Source organism: Spermophilus citellus, assembly GCF_964194105.1.
Source record: "Spermophilus citellus genome assembly, chromosome: 2".
NCBI lineage: Eukaryota > Metazoa > Chordata > Mammalia > Rodentia > Sciuridae > Spermophilus > Spermophilus citellus.
The window spans coordinates 131,892,387-131,918,286 of NC_138183.1; the positions used below are offsets into that span (position 1 = coordinate 131,892,387).

Sequence of the window (25,900 nt, forward strand, 5' to 3'; positions counted from 1 at the left end):
ACATCAGGACCCCTTTCTCTGTTCAGAGAGCCAATGATCAGTTAGTAGAACTGCTCTATTCAGCCCTTAGTATAGATATGGGCCTCTGATTCATGCATTGAAGATGACACTGGAGCCACAAGGCTGGTCATGGAATTGTCCCACTATAGAATACTAACATTGGAAGACATTCTAAAAATCATCTAATCTAACTCCCTCATTTGGCTCAGGGAGAGGAGTTGCTCAAGATTAAACAACTGGTGAGTGACAGAGCCAGGATCAATTCCCAAACCCAGCACAGTACTCTTTCCTCCATGCCAGGCAATGGTAGGAATTTATTCAGAATTGGAACAATGCTCATCCTGGCCATAGCCCCTCTCTTCCTACCTTGTCATGCTCTCAAACTTGAATCCCAAGAACTCTGAGCATGAGTGGCCTCTGAGGGTGTAACTCCAAGGATGTCAGTCATAACCAAAGGAAAATGAAGAAATGAAAGAGTATCCAGGGCCAAGTATGAGCTAAGAGAGTCTATTGCACAAGATGGTCCCAGATTCAGTGGAGTTTCCTCCGTGTCCCACTTAGCTTTTAACCATGTAGAGCTTGCAACACAGATTGATGAAGAAGAGTCTGAGTCTGTACCCTCAGATCCCCCACTGAAGGTGATCTCTATAGCAAAAGTCTCTATTAAAAGTCATGTGACAAAAACTTAAACCATAAAAATAATTTCTCTATCATAGCCATTCAGGAGGTGGGTAGTAGAGCATGAAGACTTCCATCTCTGATCCACAAAAGTGCTCTAGCTCCCAGGTTCCTGTAAGTGGGAAGGTGAGAAGCAACTGGGAAGGGCATCATCTGGAAGTTGTATAGAGCCCTGCTGTCCACATGACCAAAATTTGACCAAACAGCTTCAAGGGAGCCAGAAGTGGAGCCATATTTGCTATGACTATTTAGGGTGTCCTTTACTAGTAGATAAAGAAGCATAGAATAATGGATATTAGAGACAGTAATTTTTGTCTCAGTAGATACCATTTACTTTTATTTTTACTTTTTGCTGAAGTCCTAGTATGATGCCCAGGCTGGAACTCCTGGGCTCAACTGTTCCTCCTGCCTCAGTCTCCTGACCACAAGCATGCACCACTGCAGCCGGTTCAGTGAACACTATTTCTAATGAATATTATGTATCTTCTGTAACAACCCAACCCAGTTCCCTAGCCAAGTGGTCCTGCCACAGAATGTAGCACTCACCAAGGTGTCTGCATAAGAAAACTCAGTAAGCTAGGATGAACAGCCAGGAGACAGTATTCAGTTACAGAAAATTCAGAACCAGGTATCAGAAAATTGCAAACAGGGTACAACTTCCTCCTTTCTCAAGAGACTTTATAGGAATGAATGTAAAACCAAGACGAAATAGTGCCAATCATAACACTGCTGTAGTCCCTAGGGGCTGAGTAGGGTCCACTGATCTACCTCATAAGATCTGGTGATATAAAGAAACTACACAATAATTACATTTCTACAAATGAGCTAGCATTAAGAGTAACTATGAACCAAAGTAATGACAGTGTAACCACATCATCTGCTCCACCAGTGAGGCATACATGGACTTCCTAATCCTCTTCTCTTTTACTACTTACTACCCTTGACACCTCAAGGCATTTACATTGAACTGTCAACTGTTAACCACACACTGAAGGAGAAGAGCAGGGGAGTGGAATTGGGGTAGTCTTTCTCCTCCTCAGCGAAAGAAAGGGAAAATGGACTCTGGACGCTGCCCTTTGTTGATGAGTCACCATACACCAAAGACCCCAGTGGGCAGAAAACTTTCCCAGGGAGATAAAACTTTCCCATGGTCCCTTCTGAGTAATTGCTGGAGATGTCTAGCAAAAGCCTTTCCCTTGGCAGAACACAACAGCCTGCCAACTTGGTTTCCATCCTTCTTCCTCTAAGCCTTACATGGTCCCAAAGCCCTGTCAATTCTATTTCAACCTAGTGTTTCCATTTTTCTCAGATGGGTCTTAGGTATCCTAAGTCTTAGCAGATTCTTCAGAAGAAGAGGTGTGTTACAGGAGTGGGCCACCTCCATGCCCATCCCCGTGGTCCAGCCTCACAGAATCCTTAGAGGAGCTGGCCTTTGGCTTCCCACTTCTATTCATGTTTAACAGTCCCTGTCCTGGAGAGTACAAATGAACAACAGAATAAAGGCTTCCCTGATCACTCCAGTCAGAGTAATCACCTTCCATTGATATTAATTCCTAAACTGTGCTTAGAATTTTCTTGGTTATAAAGCATTTTCATATCCAATGTTCCATTTAATCCTCAAAACAATGCTATCAATAGGCATTATCATTCTCATCCTAAGGAAATGGATACTTAAAGATAGATAGAAGTGGTTTGCTTGGAGTCATAAAGCTAATAAGAGATAGAGCTAAGATCCAGGTCCTTAACGTCTGATTTCAAATTCAAGACCAAGTCCTCCTGACTCTTAGTAGATACTGACTAGAGCCCTGCCACTCCCCCGTGTCCTGCTCTGGGATAGTGCTTCTTTGTAGTCTGGGTTTGTAATTAATTCCGTATCTCCTGTGCAAGCTCAGGACAAACAGGGCTGACTCGTAGGTGCTTCAAACCCAAGATGGAACATAAAAGAAGTTCTCAAAAATGAAAGGAATATTTGTTGATGGTCCCTAGAAATGCAAAATGAAAGGGCACACCAGCACTAGCCTGAAATTCTGAAGTGGGGACAGTGCAGGTAGTGCAGAATGGAGCCTAGAAGGCTCCATTCTCAGTGAGAGTTCTCAGTTTTACTCCTCCAGTTACAGCTTCACCTGAAATATATTTGATGATCTAGGTTTCTCAGTAGGGGAGCAATGAACAATAAATAGGAGTCACGAGTTGGCAGCCTCTCAAAACTCCTGCCCAGAGACCTATGAGTGACCCCCAGACAAGAGTAAGGAGGAATAGAAAAAATCTCAAAATTGCCAGAACCACATCTGGCAGAACTTAAATACCTAATAAATATTCATGGTTGAATGAATGGGGAGCAAGAGCAGAAGGCTAATGGGGATAAGGAGAGAAGGGGATAGATAAAAATGAGTTGCATTGGAAATGTCAGAAGTTTTGTCTCTGTAGGGAGTCCTGGACTTGGGCTAGGACTGGCTGTGTAGTGCTTTTGTTAACATAGTATGTTTCAACTACTTCTCTATGCTGACTATTCTGCTCCAAAAATACTCCCCCCTATTTAGTTTGTTAGATTTCCATCGCTGTGGCAAAATACCTGAGATAAACAATTTAAAGGATGAAAGGTTTATTTTAGTCCATGGTCTCCCGGCCTCATCACTTGGGACCTATGAAAAGGCAGCACATCATGGTGCAAGCTCATGAAAGAAGAGGCTGCCCATGTCCTGGTGGATATCAAGCAAAGGGAGAGTCCAATATGCCCTTCAGGCAGACCCCCAATGACCTAACTTCCTTCTAGTGGGGCCTCCTCCTCAAGGTTCCCCCATCTCTCAATAGCACCACCCTAGGTACCAAGACTGTAGGCTAAGGGCCTTTGGGGGACATTCCAGATCCATACCAAAGCATTGTTCCAGATTTATTTTCTTCACCCAAGTAGAACTGAATCTGTGATTCTTTACTTTGAGAGTCTCCATTGATAACTGCATAGTTTTTCAGAGCAGTTTATTTCTTTACTGTCTGAATAGAAGGGTTTATAAAATGTTAGATGTATTCATGTTCAACACTTATAGCCAGGCTTCTTTATGTCATGGAAGTACTTTCTCTAACAATATATTTGTAGATACAGCCAATGAGTTTATTCCTATAGAAAATTCTCTTTAGAAACACACCATCTCTATGGCTGGGGTTGTAGCTCAGCGGTAGAGCGCTTGCCTCGAATGCATTAGACACTATATTGTGTCCATCTACAACTAAAAAAAGCCCCAAAAAATTAAAAAGAAAAATAAAAACACCATCTTCCTGGCCAACATAAGAAATATGTACTGTCTACTAGTGGTGTTCAAAGATTTTTTCTTTTATAACTAACCTCCATTGGAAAAAAATCGCATATACCTAGAGTGTATACATTTTTCTGTAAATTATATACATATACTCCAATTCTAATTTACTATATGCATTTTTAATTAGTTTTTCTTGCTAATAGGATTCAAGGATCTAACTGGAATAAATGTGGAGGAGGAGAAGTTTATTTAAGGACTCATGGTTGAAGAAGTCTCAGTCCATAGACAGCCAGCTCTATTCCTTGGGGCTCAGGGTGAGGCTGAACATCATGGTGGAAGAATGTAACAGAGGGAAGCAGCTCACATGATGATTAGAAAGCAGAGAGACATACTTCACTTGTCAGATACAAATATATACCCAAGCCATGCTCTCAATGCCCCACCTCCTCCAGCCACATTCCACCTGGCTTCACTTACCACTCAATTAATCCCATCTGGTGATTAATTCACTGATTGGGTTAACACTCTTAACACAATCATTTCTCCTCCAAACCTTCTTGCATTGTCTCACACATCAGCTTTTGGGGGTTACCTCACATCCAAACCATAACAGCATTTAAAAAAATGCAAAACAGATATTACAGAATTAAGAGATAAAATAGATTCTTTCTGCACCCCAAAGGGTCAAATGACTTCCTGGGGGTACATATGACCCACTTTGGAGGCCACCAGCTTATACAAGATAGCACCTAACATACCCAAAGGAAACTATATCAAAACAAGCACTCTAAATTGTTTTCTTGGGTAGTTCCTGTTTTCCAAATCAGTGCTCAAACATCTAATTTCAAGAGGTTCCATTCCATTTTGTAAGGGTTAAAAAAATAACAACATGCCACACTTCATATCGGTCAAAGCTTTTTCTGCTACAGAAGCAGTTTTGAGGAAGAAATTGTAATCTAGCCTCACAGTTATGCAAATGGGCTAGTTATTTTTGACACTGGTAAGTAATAGTTCTGTATGTACCGCACCATTTTCCTACCTTATCATGCAAGGTCTCAAGTCATAATTTAGATGTACGTAAGTGATTAGTATTTGGGGGCTATGGCAAGAATTTGTACAGTGTTTCCCATCTATCTTCTATCTCAAAAAGGTGATTAGCAACTTTGGTGGGGAGCGGGGAGGGAATGTCTCACAAATTGCTTCTTTGATCAAGGCAAATCTAGATGTGTGATGAGATGATTGGCTGACGTGTATACCAGCCATACCCTAGGTTGTCCCACCTTCAGATTGAAATTAATAAGGCCTGCCTTTATCAGAAATGCATCTGACTTCTCTTCAAATGGTTTGAAAGTAACTATCCTCCAGAATAGTATTACAACAAATCATTTTTCTGCAGAACAAAAATAGAATGAAAAATATACATGTGACATGGGTAATACAACAAACATAGCGCTGTTATAAAAATCTTTAAAGGATGCAAGACAGCCTTCCAGCCCACTCTAAAAATAGTTAATTGAGGAAGATTCTTTTATGCTAATGTTCTTAATTGCCTGGGCAGCTTTATAGAAAAGTCAGTTAGTTGCTGGCTAGTATTTTGAGAATGCAATAGCCAAAGCCAGGGGCTGGGTAAAATAATGTCACAGAGGGAAAGCTGGTGTCTTCCTATATGGCTGTATGGAAGTCTTTCTGGCTAATTAGTGAATCAGTCATTATGCAAATGAGCACCTCCTGATTGGCAACAGCTTGTGTCTCTTCCCCACCACCCTTGCAAATGAGGCCAACTGAATGGTTGTTTGTAGTTTAATGCAGAATTAGAGAGTGATAACATTTTAGGGATAGCCCCCTTTGGAGAACACAGGATCTAACATCTCAGTTTCCAGATGAGGAAACTGAGTCCTCAGAGGTTGGGATTCTTGTCTAGAGTTTCTTAATCACCCAGTGGTAAAGATGACCTTAATTCTAGGGTTTTGACTTCAAATAGGCTCTTTTCCTCCTCCACCCTTAATTTTGATTTCAGTCTGTGAATTTTGGCATTGTTCATGCAGAAATGCATGGGACCCTGTTGTAACCACAGGGAAACGGGGTCACCAGATCAAAAACTCGAAAGACCTATACTTTGCAGTGATTAAACCACGGGGTTCACTGCCCCGGCATCCTGTGGCTCTTGGGCCCTTCTTTTCCCAGGGGAAAATTCCTGTGTCTTCTGACACCATCAGGAAAGAAAAGTAGCATGACTTTCATGAGCCCTTGAACACCTTTCCCACATTACTTAGTAAATACTCAAGGTTTTGGTTTTATCCCCAGAGGTCTGAGCTGAGGCCAATGGTTTCAGTCATAGCAAATTTGCATTATGAAACCTCTGCACTTCTGAACTGTTGGGGCTGAGTTTTTCTTTTGTTTTCTTTTCTCTTTCTTTCCTTCTTTTTTTTTTCTTCTTCTTTTTCCAATTCCCTTTGTAATCATCTCAAAGCCAAGTGCTCATTTCCACCAGAACTTTAAACATTGTGCCTTTATGTAGCACAGCTTTTAATTTTCTTCCCTAACAGAAGTGATTGTTTATGTTGTAAATGCCACATTAGTCTCCATGAAATGGAGATGGAATTGATTTTCATTTCAGAGATTTCACAGCTTGCCCCAGAACTTTATGCTTGATTGCCAATGCTCAGAAATGCATGGGCTTCTGAGAGGTTCAGAAATGATGTGTGTAACATGGCATATAAAAATGTGAGAATTGGAGCCGCATTTGTTGCAAGTCAGACCCTTGAGTCTCGATGGATGTGCCTGGCCAGGCAGTCGAGGAAACCAGTGTCCTGAGTACAGGTGGTGACAACTTTAAGAAACGGACTTGAGTCCACAACAGCACCAGTTTTCCCCACCAGAAATTCTGGAAGGCTTATCCACTGATCCCCTCTTTCAGCAAGTTTTCCTGAGCACCTGCCCAGAACTGCTTAGGCATTCTGGGAGTAAAGAGAGGGGTAGCTTGTGGCTTAAGAAGCTTATCATCTAACTGATGGGGAGAAAACACAGGATGCCACCAGTGAATTTGGCAGGGATGTGGGAATATAGTCTAAGCTGAATTTGGAATATATGCTGCTCAAAAGCCAAGGAAGGGGCACCTTGGGCGTGAAGGTGGGATGAAGGGCAGATGCCAGATTGACCAGAAAGAAAGGTTTTATTTATTGCTTTGGCTCCCCTGATGCCTTGGGAGCTGTAGTCTCCTCCTCCTCGGGGAACCTGTTGCATGTGACTACTGAAGCCAAGATGAGCAGATGGCTCCACTCTCTTCCAGGGATGTGAGATAATGCCACTGGCATTCCCCGGACTTGGATGATAATACATCTGTCCTGGTCCTGGTCAGCTCATTCAGAGGCCACGCCTTCCAACAGACCTGCCGTACTCTCACGTTCACCCGTCCTCCAGCCCTCCAGAAGCCCCTTCACCTACAAGAAGTCCTCCATAGCTGAAGGTTTAGAACACAGCTGACATTCCATATACACAATCAAGACACTCATTATCTTTCTATTTACCTAACATCTGACAGACCATTTTAAAGGGTTTAGATTTAAATAAGGTGTGGGCAGAATGACATCTCAGCTGCACACAATCTCCATGGCAGTGTTGGGGTGGATTCCACTGCTGGAAGACATCAGGGAAATCTCATTTTTGAATGATTATCATCATTGTTAATTTGAACGTTTCTACTTAATTATGTCTAGCTCCATTGAGTTATAAATATGTATATATTAATGTTAACAATATGAGCTTTATTGGCCAAATACATAATTGGTGATTAAAACAGAAATCTCCTAAAACTGCCACCCTAAATGAATGATAAGGAATTAAAGAGCCAGAGTTCCATTGCTAGTCAGTTGATGACACCTTTCCTTCTACCAAGGTAATGACTGAATGAATGTGCTTGAGTAGTCCTGAGCACGGCTCCAAAATAGGGTACTGGGCTCTCATGCTCTCTCTCTCCCCAACCCACCCCTACCCCGCCCCCCCCCCCCGCCTGAATGGCAGATGGCAAGCACACGTGCAAAGTAGGGATGAGGAAGTAGGAAAAAATGTAGCTACACAGCACAAGGAAGAGCTATGTGGCACTGACAGGGAGACACTTCTTGACAAAGAGGGTTGGGATTAGGTTTTTGCCAGGGGAAAGTGGCTTTCAGCAGGAACTAGGGAAGGCTGCCAGGGCACACAGGGAGGTTGGGACTGTGAGCACTTGCCCATCTTTTTCTATTACAGGTCTTCTTCTTCTCCACTTCATTCATTCCTTCATTTTTATGTTTCTTTTAAACTTTCTGGTGAATTGCTTTTTTTTTTTTTTTTTTAAGAGAACACAGGGAGGAGGTGGCCTTATCTAGTCGAGGTCTCATTTTGTATCACAGGGGAGTATTGATTTTCCACCCATGACTGCTGAAAATTAGAATTTCTTCATGAAGCTGGGTTCTTTTCTTGTCCTGTTCCTTATCTTTTTAAATATGATTACCTGAACTTCAGAGCTTCATGGCTAAAATAGTAATGAACTTCCCCACCCACTCTAGGGCAAGGGATCAAGAGGGAACTGCCTGCAGGCCTGTGTTTGTGGCTGGAAGAGGGCAGGCAGGGACCTTGGACTGGAATAAATTTTTCCTTCCCTCTGCTTACTTAATGCCCTATCTTTGGGCCACAGACTTATTGACTTACTACTAATTTTCTTGTCAGGATAATTCTTCCAATCAAGATTTAAAATAAACTAGAAGGTTACTAAAGTGCTGAAGATTAAAGCCTAATGCTTTTTTAAAAAATTTGATTAAGATACTCTTATCTGTTTGGATCCAATTTAAACTTGCACAAACCTTCCTTAAAGGGCCAGTTTTGTTTGTTTCAAGCAAACACCTTCCCTTCACATCTGCCTCTCCCGCTGTGTATTTGCTCACCAGGAAAGAGATTATTCCCACTGTATCAACTTACAGGCAGCTGCTCCATGCAGTTTTCTTCAATGTCTTGCCATGGAAGGAGACCAGTCATTTCCTAAATGGTGATTTGGAGTGACCTATATTTTAAGACACTGTAGGATGCGTCACCAGCGCCTCTCTTCCCACCTGTAGACCCAAAGCCTTAACAGGGAACTGTGCTCAGAGGAGAGAAGGTTGAGGACAAGACAGCTCAGGAAGAATAGCACAGCTGCTGGCCCCACTAAATGCACACAGACTCCCTGGTGTCTTTAAGTGTGATCTTTTAATCTTTTATTTCCATTCCAGGGGCTTTCTTGGCCTGCCGAATGATGTTGATCTCCTTCGCCAATATCTGTTGAACATATTATCCAACGTACAGGCTTTATATCAAGTAGATTTGACCCATTTTTCTCTGCTATTTTCTGTATGTTAATTGGCATTGTCAAAAAGAAAGTTCTCCAACCAAACATCCTGCTTAGCTGCATGGTGAAAGTTGAAGACCAGAGACAGAAAGAGAAAATAAAGTTTTTGAAGTAGGTTCTGGGGAATGTTGTTTTCAGCATTGAATATCTTCATTTTCGATCAAGTTTTCTTTTAATCTCGCTTTCTATTAAAAGTCTTCTCAAAGCTAATGCAATAAATTTAGATCTGTAGCCAGATGCAAAGCAAAACTTTTGGCAGGGAATACTCCATCAAAAGACATTGCAAATGAAATATGCTCTCCCTTGGGGATTATTCTACAGTTTAATTTAATTTGAAATATCAAATTAAATTAATTCAAATGGTTATGCAGTTTCCAGGGAAAACAGACTTCATTTATGATGTTCTGCCACCAAACTGTTTAGCAGCCATCATATATCTAACATTGTTAACTTGGAATGATAAATAGTGACAAGGTAATCTCTTGCCCTCATTTCCCAGTCCCTGTCTTAAATAGACTGCATACAAACTCTTCCAATGCCACACACTCCTTTATTGGGCAGCATAAATATTTATTAAGATTGTTGTAGTTGGAAGACTCATACTAGCTCTGGACCCTTCTATTGAATCTTTTCTATGACTGTAATGAAGATGCATGGAGCATCATGAGGGAACAGATGTGATGATTCCCATTTTATAGATGAGGAGACAGGTGGTGATGGAATTACCCAGCAGGCTCCATACAGGGGACCTGGGATGGGAGGCAGAAGCTCAGATCAAGTGCCCAGGTAAAGATACTGCTTTATCCAGCGGCGCTCCCAGTGTGTAGCCCCTCTCTAGATCTTAATATAATCTGAACTAGGTCTACACTGTCCAAGAAATTTGAAAACCAAGTTGTCACTGAGTAAATGAATCAGCACAGACATGCCATCTGGGGAGTTGGGAAGAAGACTCCCATCCCCCACAACTGTCTTAGTTAATTTTATTTTTATTTAAAAATCTTCATGCAGTTTTAAAAAAATGTCCTTTTTTGCTTTTTTTTTCCCCCACTCTCTTTAAAGAGTCTAGGGGAAAGGACTATGGACACTGCTATGGTGCAGGATTGAGGGCTGAGGCTCCTTGGGATAACCAAAGGCCCCTCTGCTTGGTTCTGCAGAGCCTGACTGATTACAAGTCCTAGAGAAAACCACAAAGCACCTCCAAGGCAGCTAGAGATGCACTGGCTGCTCTGAGCTGGGTCCCTTTGATTTGAGAGGCCTTCTCTGGTGTAGGCAAACAAACATTTATCAATACTTTATGTCCTGGGGAAAATTTCTGCCTGCTTTGTCTCCCTTTTTGTATAGAGCAGGTTTATTGACTGTATGCTGTCCCTTGAGTCCATTCACATGTCCCTTAATGTTGACTTGGGGAAGGCAGGACCATCTGTGGAGGGCTTGCCTCTGTTATCATCTTTGTACTCGCTGGCCACGTGAAGAGCCCAAGGCTTTTCTGCTAAAACATAAGTTAATATTATCACAGGAAACTCCTGAAAAGCTGGATTTGTGGCAATCTGCTACTATTTCTCTCAGCAAAGGACTCATGCTTTAGAGAATGAGGAGGGCTTGTTGCCATCCACACTCACCACCTCCAGCACCACCCATCCCAGCTCCATTTCCCCCTGAAATCTGCTAGGAAACATGCAAACCAATTATTCTTTCTTATGCTCTTCACTTTGGGAGAGTTTTCTTTCAGGGATACAGATAGTCAAACTTATGAATTTAGATTTCTTGGTCAGGAGAAATGGAATCTGCATTCCTATTCCTCCCCACGTAAATCTTTTGGGAGGAAAAGAATAGATATTTAAATGCCAATGATATGCAATTCAAAATATGCTTGCCAATTGTATCCAGACCTGAGAGAGTTAAGTATTCTCTATCCCTGCATCAGTTTCCAGGTACAACACCCTGTGGTCTTCTTGAGCTGTAGGGATAATGCTATTATGCAATCGTTATTATTAACACAGTAATGACAATATTAATTCCATAGCTACATAATTAACTCTTCAGCCAGTTAGCATCTAGGATCCCTTGAACTCATAAATTAGTTAGGCAACTAATCCTGGCATTTAAAAAAAAATAGCCATCATTTCAGTTCTTGGGAAGAGGAATCTACAAAATCCAAAAGCAAGGGGGCTTCTAAAGATGGTCTCCAAAGCCTAGACCCATAGGTAACTGCTTGGTTTCAGAGAATAATAAGACCTGTGATGTCTTGAGAACTTCCCATGAGCTTGGAAAACCTTTAAACATAGCATCTTATTCCACCCTCAAAACCCAGTGATAGATATCCTCATCATACCTGTTTTGCAAAGAAAAAACGGAAACACAAGGAAGAAGAATAACTGGGTCAAGGTCACACACCATGGCAGGGTTGGAATTTGGAGTCTGGTCTTTCCTACCCTAAGCCCCCATTCTAGTGATGGTAGATTTCTATTCTAGTTTACAGATAAATGCAAACTGAGGAGTATGGACTTTACACTTTTTGTTATTCATCCTCTTTCTTTTTTTTTATTGTTGGTCGTTCAAAACATTACAAAGTTCTTAATATATCATATTTCACAATTTGATTCAAGTGGGTTATGAACTCCCATTTTTACCCCGTATACCGATTGCTGTATCACATCAGTTACACTTCCATTGATTTACATATTGCCATTCTAGTGACTGATGTATTCTGCTGTTTATCCTATTCTCTACTATCCCCCCTCCCCTCCCCTCCCCTCCCCTCCCCTTTTCTCTCTCTACCCACTCTACTGTAAATCATTTCTTCACTTGTATTATTTTTCTCTTACCCCTCCTTTCCTCTTATATGTAATTGTGTATGACCCTGAGGCTCACCTTCCAATTCCATGCGATTTCCCTTCTCTCTCCCTTTCCCTCCCACCTATCATCCCTGTTTAATGTTAATCTTCTTCTCAAGCTCTTCCTCCCTACCCTGTCCTTGGTTACTCCCCTTATATCAAAGCAGTCATTTGGCATTTGTTTTTTAAGGATTGGCTAGCTTCGCTTAGCATAATCTGCTCTAATGCCATCCATTTCCCTCCAAATTCTATGATTTTGTCATTTCTTAATGCAGAGTAATACTCCATTGTGTATAAATGCCACATTTTTTTTTATCCATTCATCTATTGAAGGGCATCTAGGTTGGTTCCACAATCTTGCTATCGTGAATTGTGCTGCTATGAACATCGATGTAGCAGTGTCCCTGTAGCATGCTCTTATTAGGTCTTTAGGGAATAGACCGAGAAGGGGAATAGCTGGGTCAAATGGTGGTTCCATTCCCAGCTTTCCAAGAAATCTCCATACTGCTTTCCAAATTGGCTGCACCAATTTGCATTCCCACCAACAATGAACAAGTGTACCCTTTTCCCCGCATCCTCGCCAGCACTTGTTGTTGTTGGACTTCATAATGGCTGCCAATCTTACTGGAGTGAGATGGTATCTTAGGGTGGTTTTGATTTGCATTTCTCTGACTGCTAGCGATGGTGAGCATTTTTTCATGTACTTGTTAATTGATTGTATGTCCTCCTCTGAGAAGTGTCTGTTTAGGTCCTTGGCCCATTTGTTGATTGGGTTGTTTGTTATCTTATTATGTAATTTTTTGAGTTCTTTGTATACTCTGGATATTAGGGCTCTATCTGAAGTGTGTGGAGTAAAGATTTGTTCCCAGGATGTAGGCTCCCTGTTTATCTCTCTTATTGTTTCTTTTGCTGAGAAAAAACTTTTTAGTTTGAGTAAGTCCCATTTGTTGATTCTAGTTGTTAACTCTTGTGCTATGGGTGTCCTATTGAGGAATTTGGAGCCCGACCCCACAGTATGTAGATCATAGCCAACTTTTTCTTCTATCAGACGCCATGTCTCTGATTTAATATCGAGCTCCTTAATCCATTTTGAGTTAACTTTTGTGCATGGCGAGAGAAAGGGATTCAGTTTCATTTTGATGCAAATGGATTTCCAGTTTTCCCAGCACCATTTGTTGAAGATGCTATCCTTCCTCCATTGCATGCTTTTGGCCCCTTTATCAAATATAAGATAGTTGTAGTTTTGTGGATTGGTTACTGTGTTCTCTATTCTGTACCATTGGTCCACCTGCCTGTTTTGGTACCAGTACCATGCTGTTTTTGTTACTATTGCTCTGTAGTATAGTTTGAAGTCTGGTATCGCTATACCGCCTGATTCATACTTCCTGCTTAGCATTGTTTTTGTTATTCTGGGTCTTTTATTATTCCATATGAATTTCATGATTGTTTTATCTATTTCTACAAGAAATGCTGTTGGGATTTTGATTGGGATAGCATTGAACTTATAGAGAACTTTTGGTAATATCGCCATTTTGATGATGTTAGTTCTGCCTATCCATGAACAGGGAATATTTTTCCATCTTCTGAGGTCTTCTTCTATATCTCTCTTTAGGGTTCTGTAGTTTTCATTGTATAGGTCTTTCACCTCTTTTGTTAGGTTAATTCCCAAGTATTTTATTTTTGGGGGGGATATTGTGAATGGAGTAGTTGTCCTCATTTCCGTTTCAGAGGATTTGTTGCTGATATATAAGAATGCATTTGATTTATGTGTGTTGATTTTATATCCTGCCACTTTGCTGAATTCATTTATTAGCTCTAATAGTTTCTTTGTAGACCCTTTTGGGTCTGTTAGGTATAGAATCATATCATCTGCAAATAGTGATAATTTAAGTTCTTCTTTTCCTATTTTTATGCCTTTAATGATGCCCAACATACAGAATAAGGAGAGAATTTTAAAAGCTACAAGAGAAAGAAAGCAGATTACATTTAGGGGTAAACCAATCAGGATAACAGCTGATCTCTCAACACAGACTCTGAAAGCTAGAAGATCCTGGAATAACATATTTCAAACACTGAAAGAAAATGGGTTCCAACCAAGAATCGTGTATCCGGCGAAATTAAGCTTCAGGATGGATGATGAAATTAAAACCTTCCACGATAAACAAAAGTTAAAAGAATTTGCAGCTAGAAAACCATCTCTTCAAAAAATCCTTGGCAAAACACTACAGGAAGAGGAAATCGAAAACAACATTGAAAACCATCAGTGGGAGGTAGGACAGTAAAGGGGGGAAAGTAATCAAAGAGGAAAACAAATCAGGTTTAGTAATATTAATAAACAAATATGGCTGGAGGAACAAACCATATCTCAATAATAACCCTAAATGTTAATGGCTTAAACTCACCAATTAAGAGACACAGGCTAGTTGAATGGATCACAAAACAAGACCCAACAATATGTTGCCTACAGGAGATGCATTTGATAGGAAAAGATATACATAGACTGAAGGTGAAAGGCTGGGAAAAATCATTCCACTCATATGGACTGCGGAAACAAGCAGGAGTGTCCATACTCATATCAAATAAAATAGATTTCAAGCCAAAGTTAATCAAAAGGGATAAAGAGGGACACTGCATACTGCTCAAGGGAACCATACACCAACAAGACATAACAATCATAAATATATATGCCCCAAACAATGGTGCAGCTACGTTCATCAAGCAAACTCTTCTCAAGTTCAAGAGTCTAATAGACCACCATACAATAATCATGGGAGACTTCAACACACCTCTCTCACCACTGGACAGATCTTCCAAACAAAAGTTAAATAAGGAAACTATAGAACTCAATAACACAATTAACAACCTAGACTTAATTGACATATATAGAATATACCACCCAACATTAAGTAGTTACACTTTTTTCTCAGCAGCTCATGGATCCTTCTCAAAAATAGATCATATATTATGTCACAGGGCAACTCTTAGACAATATAAAGGAGTAGAGATAATACCATGCATCTTATCTGATCATAATGGAATGAAACTGAAAATCAATGATAAAAGAAGGAAGGAAAAATCATGCATCACTTGGAGAATGAACAATAGGTTACTGAATGATCAATGGGTTATAGAAGACATTAAGGAGGAAATTAAAAACTTCTTAGAGTTAAACGAAAACACAGACACAACATATCGGAATCTATGGGACACATTGAAAGCAGTTCTAAGAGGAAAATTCATTGCTTGGAGCTCATTCCTTAAAAAAAGAAAAAACCAACAAATAAATGATCTCATATTTCATCTCAAAATCCTAGAAAAAGAAGAGCAAAACAATAGCAAAAGAAGTAGAAGGCAAGAAATAATTAAAATCAGAGCAGAAATTAATGAAATCGAAACAAAAGAAACAATTGAAAAAATTGACAAAACCAAAAGTTGGTTCTTTGAAAAAATAAATAAAATCGACAGACCCTTAGCCATGCTAACGAAGAGAAGAAGAGAGAGAACCCAAATTACTAGCATATGGGATGAAAAAGGCAATATCACAACAGATACTTCAGAAATACAGAAGATAATCAGAAATTATTTTGAATCCTTATACTCCAATAAAATAGAAGATAGTGAAGGCATCGATAAATTTCTTAAGTCATATGATCTGCCCAGATTGAGTCAGGAAGATATAGACGACCTAAACAGACCAATAACAATAGAGGAAATAGAAGAAACCATCAAAAGACTACCTACTAAGAAAAGCCCAGGACCGGATGGGTATACAGCAGAGTTTTACAAAACCTTTAAAGAGGAACTAACACCAATACTTTTCAAGCTATTCCAGGAAATAGAAAAAGAGGGAGAACTTCCAAATACATTCTACGAGGCCAACATCACCCTGATGCCTAAACCAGACAGAGACACTTCAAAGAAAGAAAACTACAGACCAATATCTCTAATGAACCTAGATGCAAAAATCCTCAATAAAATTCTGGCGAATCGGATTCAAAATCATATCCAAAAAATTATACACCATGATCAAGTAGGATTCATCCCTGGGATGCAAGGCTGGTTCAATATACGGAAATCAATAAATGTTATTCACCACATCAATAGACTTAAAAATAAGAACCATATGATCATCTCAATAGATGCAGAAAAAGCATTCGACAAAGTACAGCATCCCTTTATGTTCAAAACTCTAGAAAAATTAGGGATAACAGGATCATACCTCAACATTGTAAAAGCAATCTATGATAAGCCACAGGCCAGCATCATTCTGAATGGAGAAAAATTGAAGGCATTCCCTCTAAGATCTGGTACAAGACAGGGATGCCCTCTCTCACCACTTCTGTTCAACATAGTCCTCGAAACACTGGCCTGAGCAATTATTCATCCTCTTTCACCTGCCCTTTCATTTGTTTCCTCTCTAGCTTTCTTCTTCCCATATGGACACTTCCAGATAGACACTAGAATCTACCATTAGTCTCACTCTTTTCTGATTTTCACACACACACACACACACACACACACACACACACACACATACACACACACTGATATGTAGTAAGAATCTGCTTGCAGCCAACTTTGTAATAATTACTTAGCACAGCTGCTTTTTCAGTGACGGTCACTCTTGCCCCTAAGATTCCACATTTCAAAATCATTGTGACTGTCTTAACAAATGGCTAGATGTGTAGAGGATTGTCTCCCTGTGTGACAAATGCTAAAAGAGTCAAGTTCATTTGGCCAGTGGAAGGGAAATTGCAGCAGTGTTTTTAAAACAGCTTTCAAGTTCATAACAGCTATCAAAACCAGCTGGGGCTGGGAATGTGGCTCAGGCATTAGCGCACTCGCCTGGCATGCATGCGGCCCGGGTTCGATCCTCAGCACCACATACAAACAAAGATGTTGTGTCCGCCGATAACTAAAAAATAAATATTAAAAATTCTCTCTCTCTCTCTCTCTCCTCTCTCACTCTCTCTTAAAAAAAAAAAAAAAAAAAAAAAAAAAAAAAAAACTTCCCAGCTGCTCTCCGTTGCCAGCAAGAATGGAACAGAAGGAGAAGTGATTCACTCAAAGCAATAGACATTCTGATTATGTATAGGAACTTTTCTGGCTGTGAAGAATTGTGAGAAAAGGAGACAGTGTACTGAGTCAGGTTGTCCTTGAAGGTCTTTCAGAATAAGAGTTTGCTTCCTGGGGCCTTCTAAACTTAGGGGAGTGGGTGGAGTGAACCCAGAAGAAGGTTCATTCAGTGTGAGTCCCAGGGTGCTACCAGGTCCAAGCATCTATACTGTGGACACAAAGAGCCAGTTTTATCAATTTTGGGATAAATTCTATAACATATACATAAGATAAAATATAATCAGTCTGAATAATCCAAATTGATTTCCCTGTCCAAGTCAAATGTGTACTCATCCATATGGAGAAATTAGACAAGATCATATTAAGATAACTAACTTAATTGGATTTATAAAAATTTATAAATGTATTTAGCTCCTTAGATAGGTGCTCTGTAAATCCAAGGCCTCTCCAGAGTGATTACCACCTTGTGTTTTATTAGCATACTCATATGACAGTAGAGAATATGAACATCTGTCATTTTCTAAGAAACTGGGTTCAGATGTCCACTCTGCCATTTGCCCATTCATAATGATGCACAGGACATATTTGAGTCTCAGATTCCTTATCTATAAAAAAAAAATCCACCTGCTACCTAATATGGGAAGGGACATGTTAAATTAGACAACGTTTGTAAATCACCCAGAAGAATGCTTGACAATACAGGTTGGCACTTCACTGATAAAAAAGTTCCATGGAGCGTTCTTGATTTCAGCTTTAACTGGGCCCCTGAAAGGCCTTGCTGACACACCCTGACACGTTCATGCCTTTCTACACCTCTACGAACGGCCTGTTACTGAGAACATCTTCATGGCGCCTTCAGGAATGGGAACATAGTCAATGGGGTAAATACTGAAGGGGAATTACCACATGGAAGGGAAATAGAGGACCCAAGTTCTGGCTCCAGGGTTACCAAAGTGCTTTGGACAGATACCACATTGTCTGGCCTTAGTTACAATGATTATTTATTCTGTACCTACTATATGCCAGGTATCTATTTATTTAATTCATTATTTTCAATACCCATGATAGGCCCTCAGGTAGATAGTGAAAGCTGTGTTTTACAGAACTAAGGTTCAGTAAAGTTGAGAATCTTAAATCAAAAACCACCAATGGATGCTAGTCAGCAAATAAACAGACATCGGAACTCAGGATTTGTGACATCAAAATGGGTACTTGTTCCCCTACCTGCCCTGACTTGGTTTCCTCATGTAGAAAATGAGGTTAGATTCTGGTCTCTAGAGGCTTCTCAGGCCCCAAAAATTGGTGAACATAATTCTGGACTCCCTCCCAGCTCCAAAAGCCCCCTTAACACATTGAAGGCAGAGTTATGGAAATATGATTTCACAAAAATTGATTCCCGTCTCTCTCATCCCCTTCCTTTAATATTTGCTTCTTTGTAAACATGGGAGGCACTTTTTTTTTCCTTCTTGGAAATATAATTGACTCTAAAGAAAAAAGGGAGCTTTTCGTGGGGTGGGGGGAGAGAATTCAACAGAGTACTTTGGTAAGGAAGTCACTTGAAAAATGATCCTATTTCCTTTAGAGATGCTCTTGTGATATAATTATGAGCCATCTGTTAACCTCCTCTCCCCTTGCATGATCTTCCTGATTCTCAGAAGCTGAAGTCCCCAGGAGAAAACCGACAAGAACCACGAGACGGATTTTAGTTTCCTGGTACTGAAGAACAGGGCAACTTGAGCAGTACTAGTCAGTGCAATTTAGTAGAGGTGTAGAAAATCCAAGCAAAACATAAATACCAACAAATGTTCTAGGGATTAGCAGATAAGTCGTATCAGGTGAGAGCAAGAGAACCAAATTTATATAGTTGGGAAAGGATCCGGCTCAGAGGGAACACAATCACAGCCTATAAATACCTCTACAATAACAATATAAATGAAGGAAGGGAATTATCAGTGTCTCCAAAGCCAGGGAGGATAAGGTGCAACAGTCCTCAGCTTGGAGCAGGGAGGTAGAAAGCGCAAGAGTGGAAAGTTCAGAGCTGAGACGTGCAATGAGCAAAGGGACAGACTCTCCCAGGGAAGGGGCCCCGACTCCACTGCTACCTGCAGACAGGGGCAGGAGGACATTGAATGCTAATAGGAATACTGTCCAAGGAGGCCCTGGAAGGCTAGATGGAGGTCAAATAAGAGGACCTGAGTGGTTCTCCCACCTATGAGTCAATGAACTGAGGAGTAATTACTTGCTCTTGCAAATTGCTTGGTAAATATGCTGAGTAAATCAAAGAGGCCCATTTCAACAGCTTGCTATCCAGGGACAGAGTAGATGGAAGGCTGTAGATTCCCAAAAAGATCCATCCCACGCAGGGATGTGTGTGTCAGTGAGATTCCTTATCCTCACATTGGATGGCACGCTCGCCCCGGTTTAATCCACATTTACTGACATGCAACACAGCTTCCCCTGTCAGACCAAAGGCTGAGTGGGCCTGGCCTCGGGCCCGGCCCCCTTCCTGAGTCCTCAGCCTCCTTCCCCCCTACAATACACACTCCAGCGCCCTTCCTGCCCCGCCCTCCCCCTTCAACAATATTAATGGTTCCTGCCTAAGTACTTGAGTGGAGCCGAGGCCTCTCCTCCACAGAGCCTGTTTAGAGATGGCCTGAAATGCCTGCTGGGAATAATTCTCGCCGTTGGCAAGCTCAAGAATTATTGATGAAATAACCTTTTGGGTCCTGAGTCTGGGGTTTTGCAGATGCAATGGCAAGATTATTGTTTAAGTGGGGACTTGATCAGGCGGTGACCTAGAAAACATTTAGTTCTTTTATTGCTTTCACAGCTTCCTGGGGCGAACACTGTCTTCTACTGCGGAAACAGTAAGCTTGTCTGCTCCCCCAGAAGGCCAGAAAGCATAGAGGCGGGATGAGAGGGCCCCCAGCCCCTTTAGAGTTCCTGGAACTGGAATGGGGTTTAAACAAAAAAAAAAAAAAAATCAGTTTTTTTTTTTTTTAAAGAGAGAGTGAGAGAGGAGAGAGAGAGAGAATTTTTAATATTTATTTTTTAGTTCTTGGCGGACACAACATCTTTGTTGGTATGCGGTGCTGAGAATCGAACCCGGGTCGCACGCATGCCAGGCGAGCGCGCTACCGCTTGAGCCACATCCCCAGCCCCCAAAAAAATCAGTTTTTCAGGGTTGAACTATTTTCACCTTAAAGGTCAATCACTCCAGACTCATGGACCCAATAAAACCATCTGTGGGAGATCATTACTAATGGGACAGACCTCTTTAGGAGCCACTGGGCTTGGTTCAGATGGAGACTGAGGAAGAATAGAATAGAAAGCCACTGGAGGAGGCCACATCCAGGCTAAGTGATAGGAAAAGAGAGTAAAGCTATTCTGAAGATGTGAGTCAATAAGGGGCAAGAGCCACTGAGCGTCCCATCTGTAAAGCTCAGCTCTGCAAAGCAGAGGAAGGGACAAGGGCTTCTTTTATGACTGTCTGTACATAGGCCTTGCCCCACTCCTTTCCTCCATTCGCTAAATTTTTACTAAGTGCTTACTCTGTGCCAGGCACTTGGGTAGGTTTAGAGATTCCAAAATAAATTCCCAAATACATAAAACAGTCTCTAGTCCCAAAGAGCTCAAAGGATATACATTCCCAATCATAACAGGTCCTTAATACCATGAGGGAAGGAGATGCAAATCCTTCTCTGTGAACACAGCAGGAACTGCAGAGGGCACTGCTGTGCAGGAAGGTAACATAGGAAAAGGCCCTCAAAGGATGAATAGGAGTCTGCTGTTTAGAAAAAGGCAATCAATGTGGCCATGAGACTGTGTGGCTTAATTCGGGAATGGCAAATGGTCCAGGTTAATCACCAAGAGCTTGAGATGATAACACTGATTTTCTGTATTTGACCTTTGTTTTATTTAATCCTCATAAAACAGCCCTCTCAAGTATAATCATGTGTAACTTGTTGAGGGTCAGAGCTCATCTGGGCAGAGCATGGATGTGAAGCTTTCCGGCCTGGGATGAAGCCAGGCACTAAGCTCTATGCTACAAATGAAGGCAACTAGGGAAAGCGGGAGGAGATTTAAGAATTAGAATCCAATGCACCAGACCCAAAATCTGTCTCGGAAGCCAGTGAAGCCAACTTGCTCATTTGATGGAGAAGGAAAAAGAGTTACACAGCTCAAAGAACTCAGTTATTTTACAAAAGGTTTTCAATGCCCACGCAAAGGAGTCCAGAATCATTGCCATGAAATGACCTGAACAAGTCTGTTTTCAGAATGTAGAATGGAGGCAGCGAGCACTAGTGACAGCAGGTGGATTAAATCAGGGAGGTGCTCCTTCATCACCACTTGGTACGCAAACCACCAACCTTGGGGCCACCAGACCTCAGCCAGAATCTCTAGGAAAGGGGATGAAGAATGAATGCTTGTAACAAACTCTCCAAGGGATTGGCAAGCTCTCTGGGGTTGGAGACAGATGAGTTGGGAAGTGATGGTAATACTCATGATACTCTAGATTAATGATATCGAGAGCCTTGACTTGTACAGAATCGTGGTGGTATGCAAGGAGGTAGAACTTGTGTACAGATGTGATTATCAGGCTGTGGTAGGGTGAGGGAGGGAGAGAGGGGTCTGAGATCATTCTGGGATTTTCAGCTTGGGCAACCAGGTAGCTGATGGTGTTAATGGAAGAAGTTTGGGGTGACATGGGAAGGGGTTTGGTTTTGAAAATCTTCAGTTTGGTGTATCTGAAAAGCATGCCAGTGGAGATGTATGCCATTTGAAAGTCAAATGTGGAACCCAGAAGACAGGAGCAGGTCATGGCTAGGGATGTGAATTTGGGAGTCTGGGCTTACTGCCACATTCTGTGTAAAGTGGATCTTGAAGCACCAGGCAGAGTTAGTCCCATTTTCCTCTGCACTTCCAGAACACATTGTGTAACCCATACCACATGGTGCTGTATCTATTTGTTTTATGCACCTGCTCCATTACTAAACCACAGGCTGATTAAGGGCAAGAACCCATCATTCATGTTCATATCCCAAATGCCCAATACCACGTCTGGAACATATAAGGCTCTTTTTTAAATTTTGTTTAATAAGTGAAGGAGAATAGGGAATGTAGCCAACATTAAAAAGAGTTCTGTGGACCCAGTTTCAGCGATCATCAACATGAAAAGGGTGGGTAGAAGAAAATAAATCTGTGAAGAAACCTAACAAAGAGTGGATAGAATAGCAGAAGGAAAAGCAAAAGAAAATAGTGATATGGAGGAGAAGAAAGGGGGAAAAAATCCTCAGGAATGGTAGGGTGACCTCCAACATCAGTTACTACATGGAGGCCAAACAGAGCTCTGGCTCACTGCAGTGACCATTGGTACTGTCCCCTTCAGGAGTAAGGCTGGGACTTGTACAAAGACATAACCAACAGCAAGCCTGGCCTCTAGAATTTTCCAATGATTCTCTCCTTGCAAGTCCAAACAGCCCTTGCCTCAGAGGATGTGTTGTAAAGTTATGGAAACCCAGAGGGTACTGAGCAGTGAGGTGATCAGAGGAATCCAAAGAATCACTGGAGGACGAGCTCTGGCTTTAGATTTCCAAGGAATGGAATTGTCTGTTATTAGTCCATTTATTGTTATTAATACTTGAGAATAAATGTTTTATGAAGACAAGAGGTTTATTTAGCTCACAGTTCTGGAGACTAAAGTCCAAACAACATGGTTCTGGCTTTTCTGAGGGCCCCTCTTGGCTATATCCCATCATGGTGGATGTCATGGTAGGAGCACATACAAGAGGGAGTGATCACACGGAGAGACAGGAAGCCAGAGTTGTAGGGATGAACCAGGCTAGCTCTTTTATAACAACCCTCTCTCAAGAACTAACTCAGGGGTCTCACAGAAACTGCTTAATCCCTTCCCAGGGCAGTACTGTCAGCAACCTAAGGACTTTCCACTGGATCTTTCCACTTTACGCCTTTTAAATATACCACCACCTCTTAAAACCACCACACTGGGGACCAAGCCTCCAACACATGTCCTTGGGGGACAAACCACAGCCAAACCAGTAGCTGGAGGGATGCTCAGTGGTTAGACCACCTGCAACTACCTGGATACATTTTTTTCTTACTTCCTTCACCTCTGATTTTGTCCCCCATCAGCTTGTTTTCATGTAGGTGTTTGGGAATTTGTGGGGGAAACAACAAGCCACTGGAAATGGTCAGACCGAGTGTTCACAGTAATGCAGCCAGTTATCAAGGTTCGTTCTTTCCAGTTTCATCTTCTTTGTTCATTTTTACTTTTTCTTTCATCTTTTCCCCCCACCTTCTTGATCTTTCTTCATTAGTTTCAGCTCACGGGCCACATTGCCAAATTCCTTTTTTTTTTTTTTTTGTCTTTTTTCTCAGATGTTAAAATGTGAATAAGATGCTGTTTTCAATGTCCCAGGAAATTGTTTAGCCTTCATTTTTTCCCTTTTGAGCTGCTATAAGGTATACTGCAAAACTTCCTTTGGAAGTCTGCAAATTTCTTTAGGCAAAGGAGGCTGTTCTGCATCAGAGGAATATTACTACTGTTCAAAGTCAAGAGTCGCTGGTGGAGAAACCAGAACATGGGACCTGGAGAGTGGAGGCTGATTTGGAGGGAAATTCTATGTGATCCTCTCAATGGAAGGAGCAGAGGTACGGTGAATGCCTGGAATGAAAGAGGGTCCAACTGGGGACCAAGGTCTCTCCCTTAGAACTGCACCACTCACCCAGAATGCACAGCTACACAATGGACACTTCTGCCAAGACTTCCCCATCTCCTCCAAGCTGAAGTAAGTGCCTCAAACCAGGTGAACTACTCCCTCAGTCCCCAGTCATTCTTTCAACCTCTTAGCGTCTACTCTGTGGCAGATACAATTTTAGATATCAGGAACCTGGCAGACAAAGCCCCTGCCTCGCAAAGTCTACACTTTAGCAGGGAAAGTGGCACTCAAACTGTTACTGACATTGTCATGAGCGTTATGAATAATAATATAGCCATTCCCTTTTATCTATGGATCTACTTTCCAAAGTTTCAATCACCCACAGTCAATTGTGGTCTGAAAAATATAACATGGAGAACTCGAGAAATAAACAATTCATAAAATGACTTTGGTTACAGTATGTTGTTATAATTGTCCTATTTTATTCTTAGCTATCATTGTTAATATCTTAGTTTCCTAATTTATAAATCATACTTTATCTTCGGTATGTATTCATAGAGGAAAACACAGTATTATGAAGTTCAGTAGTAGCCGTGGGTTTAAGCATCTACCAGGGGCCTTGGAGCACATTCCAAGTGTCCCAGTGGATAAGTGAGGACTGCTGTGATACACATAGCTAACGCTCTTCAGGGACTTGCTGTCTGCCAGGCAATATCACAGGACATAGAGCAGGGAGCCTAGACTAGACAGGAAGGCTGGAAAGGCTCTGAGTCCTTTCCCCTAACTCCACTGATTGGCCCCATGGGCTCTAATATTCTTCCAGATACGCACTTTGAAAACCAGGGTCTCGGCCTCTTCTTTCCATCTCTCTCCCTCTGATCAGTCACCAAGGCTTGTCTTGGCTTCCATGGAAACAGGTCCTGCATCTGCCCTCCCCTCATACCTCCTGGACTCCTCTCTAGTCCAGCCACCTATAACTCACACCTGGGATACTCCAACAGCCCTGATCCCCCTGCCTCCAGCCACCTTCCATCCTCTTTGGTCTGTACACCACCCCCAGAACTTTCTAGAAAGACTGATCTTCTGTTCAACATCTTAGTCATTTATTCAACAGACTCTTGCCAACAGTTTTGCCTTCCCCCCAAAGTCAGCTTGCATGTTTCAAAAGAGAAACTGAAGTCTATCATGTCCCTTGACTAAAGATAAAGTCCAGGCTCCTTAGCCTGGCATTCAAGGTCCTTCTCCCAAAGGCCAGCTGTCCAGATTCATCTCCACAATGACCTGTTAATTTACTGCATCCCCAAATACACTGCTGCCTTCCTGGGTCCTCTGTCCTTTGGCTTATACCCCACTTTCTGGAACACTTCTGCCTTTCTCCATTTCTATCATTTTATCAAAATGCTACCCATTGCCAAGATCCCAATCTGATGTCACCTCTTCCATGAGTGAAGCCAGTGGACGTGCTGAAGTAGGCCCTCCCATCACTGTGTATGCTGCTCACACGTACATGCTTGTGCATCATCACACACTGTCACATGCAAAACACACACCCTCTAAGATCCCCACCTGTCTGTGTGTATATCTGCCATTGAAGAGACTTAGCTGTACTCCAGGGGACAGTGCTATGCAACTCAGCCAGATTATCTTGTATGATCATCACAATCATCTTATGAAGGAGGCACCATAATGAAGCTCCATACAAAGCATGAAATTAAAGAAGTTAGGTGAGTCACATGCATAAGGTCACACAGCTAGGAAGTGGCCAAGTAAAGAATTCAAATCCAGTTTTGGCCACATTCCATGCATGTAACATTACACTACCATTCCTAAGGCAAGCATTCTTTTTTAAACAAGTACGTACCCCAGTTGCTCCACATTGCTCTTTGCATGCAGGGTGCATTTACAATTATATTCCCAGCACCCCATCCAGAGTCCAAAACATCCCCTAGATGTGCAGCAAATACTTCTGAATGAATGAACGGAATTATTATTGGGTACTATGCCAAAGCTTCTAAATCA

At 41.6% G+C, this 25,900-nt stretch overlaps 1 protein-coding gene across 3 annotated transcripts in view; it reads left to right on the forward strand.

Moving 5' to 3' along the window:
* The window catches only part of KIRREL3 (kirre like nephrin family adhesion molecule 3), a 557,358-nt gene that overhangs the window by 225,063 nt on the left and 306,395 nt on the right, over positions 1 to 25,900 (forward strand). The window lies entirely within an intron of this gene.